This window comes from Marmota flaviventris, chromosome 11 (genome assembly GCF_047511675.1).
Source record: "Marmota flaviventris isolate mMarFla1 chromosome 11, mMarFla1.hap1, whole genome shotgun sequence".
NCBI lineage: Eukaryota > Metazoa > Chordata > Mammalia > Rodentia > Sciuridae > Marmota > Marmota flaviventris.
Genome location: NC_092508.1, coordinates 118,472,793 through 118,475,657, shown reverse-complemented (window position 1 = coordinate 118,475,657; position 2,865 = coordinate 118,472,793).

Sequence of the window (2,865 nt, the reverse complement as noted above, 5' to 3'; positions counted from 1 at the left end):
CTCCAAATATTCCCCATCCCCAACATGGCTACTTCATTCTCTATGGTGGAGGGTGCAGATCCTTATTGGTCCTTGGAGGTGTTAGTGTGTGCTATGTTTTTCAGTCCTGCCCTCATCTGACTGACACTATGTCAAAATAACATGAATTTAGGGCAAATAATCTGCATCTTATTTACTTCCATGTGGGGTGCTGGCAGCATGGTGGAAACCCATGTCAATGGGAGGAAATTTTTCTTCATAATCATAAACTTTTCATATTTAAGAGACTTACATGTGACTTAAAGCTTATTTACTTGTATAGCTTAAAAAGTTTTCACCCCCAAAGTTTTAAGCAATCCTCACCCTCTGAGGCAAGGATTATTGTAACCATCCCTATTTTATTATTAAAGTCAGCATAGTTATGAGTACTTAGTGGTGAAATCAGAACCCAAATGCTATTTCTTCCCCCTGAATTTAGTGTATCTTCTACTCTCACAGGGCTGGACTTACTTTGATGACCTCAGCCATGAAAGGAATTGCCTGCTAAGCCTTACCCCTTTCAATGCATCCTATATTTGACATGTGGCTTATCTTTTTCTAATAGGCTGAAAACTGTGCATAGAACCTTTTTTGGCTCTCTTTTGTCATAGTATTGTTCAGACAGATTGGATTAGCCCCAAAGATATTCATGTGTCTGGGGTCAGTAATAGGTTGCGACTGGGCTGGTATATCATTGTATTGACTTAGTTAATTTTATTCATTTGTAGGTCATAGTCTGAGTATGTTAAGATGCAGAGAAACAAAGAAAATGAGTTTTCAGGGTTAGTTAATTTTATTTCAAATTTATCAATGACATTTAAATAATGATGAACTTTTACCAATAAATGGAGCATTATTCAGGGATTAAATCAGGCTTGGTAGAAGGGCACATTTGTCAATATTATTTGGCGAATGCAAGAAGAAATTTCTAGAAAGAATTATGCAAAGGGCTGGGCATCTGACCTTCTCTGAAGCACTAGGGCTATTGGTTTGTTACCAGTCCCTAAGGTGCCTTGAATGAATTTAGAAAGAGCATTTCCTCTGGTCATTAAACAGATAAGTATTCCAAAATATATTTTGAAAGGTAGAGATTTTGCAACAGGCCAAATGTCTAGAACAATGGGTTTTTTTTTATATTTGTGCAGTGAAATGTTAGGTTATTAAAATGTTAATTAATGTTCTCTGAAAAAATTCCTCAGATTAATATTTGGGAAATAGGAGAATTAGAAGAGTAAATAGGCTTCTCTGTTGCAGGACTTCTCATGGAAGTTAATGTGTTATCATGCATTGTGAATCTCCATGGGATGAATGAACAGTGCTCATATATCAAACTTGTGTATAAATTACTGATCAAGACTCAACTCCATTCTGCCTATCTGGGCCCTTTAAATATTTAGTGCTGATATTCTTTTTCCTGGGTAGAGACTTGGATGGGGCCATGGTAGTTGATCGCTCTCAGATGATAACACTCCTCTTGCTCAAGCAAGCAAATAAATGAATGAATGAATGAAGGAATAAATAAATGAATAAATAAATAAATAAATAAATAAATCTACATAAGATTTACAAGAAACAGACACTCTTCCGACTTAATCGTCTGCTGCAGCTTTCTTCTGGCTTTCATTTACACATCTCAAAGGAACCTAACACAGTTCCACATAGATATGCTGAATACCCAGAATTCCACAGATCTCAGAGTGAATTGTTCCTTTCCAGAACATTCCTTCCTGGGATCCTTTCATTTATCAGTGGCACTGTACTTCTCCTGATCACTGAGGCCTAAAATTCTAGAATTCATACTCCTCCTGCAGCTTGGCTTTATGTGTGATCTGGCAAAAAGTCCCAAGGGTTCTTTTCTTTCCAGAACTTTTCACCTTTCTTTCTAATCCCTGAATTCTTAAGTGATTTTTTTTTGTATCATGAAAGACTGATGTGCACATTTTTCTTTGCCTCAAGCTTTTCTTTCCATATACAAAATATTCTGCATATTTCAGCTATAATCATCCTAAAATACTGCTTCATTTCTATTAATGACTGGTTCAGTGTGAATAGCTCAAAATTCCCTGACAGTTTAGTAATCTCAGTAATCTGGTCCTGACCTTCTTCTCCCTGGCTGTCCTCCATTTACATGTTTGCACATACACTGTGCTTTAGTCAGACTGGCCTGCACATTTTTATACTGAGCACATTAGGTGTATTTCTCACTCTCCTCCTCTTTTTGGAGTTTTGACTATTTCAAAGAAGAAATTTATATTTGGAACTCCTACATAATGCCTGTCTGCAGCACTTCCTCATTTATCTGTTTCCTCATTTTATTTTAGTTGATGAAGAAGTACACTTTAATAATTTCTAATTGTTTGAAAGAAGGACACTCTCTGTGTCTTTGTATTTTCCACAATGTGAACACAGTGTCCCATAAACATTATGCTGCTTTGACGTTGACTGTCTGGAACATGATAGAGATAGTCAGAAGTTATCTTACAAACCTGGATTGGAAATTTCCTCATTGTCCTTAGTTGATCACAGAATTTGTGTTTTCTTCCTATCAAAACGAGTTCTGCCTTCACTGGAAGTTCTGATTCCATGCCTTTCAAGGGATTCACATGTGTGTGGGCACAATTTAACTGTTTGCCATGTGCTTGAAAATAAGTTCACCTTGAGTTTTAAAAATTGGCATAGATACATTTGTGTAGCATTGTTTTCTTTGCTTTGTTTATTCAATACTTGAGGGCTAATTAGCAATTTTCAAATTGTAACAGCATTATCATGACTGCCAAGGAAATATAATAACTTCACATTGTATGAACATTTGCTCCAGCAATTCTCATATTCAGTATGATCATTATT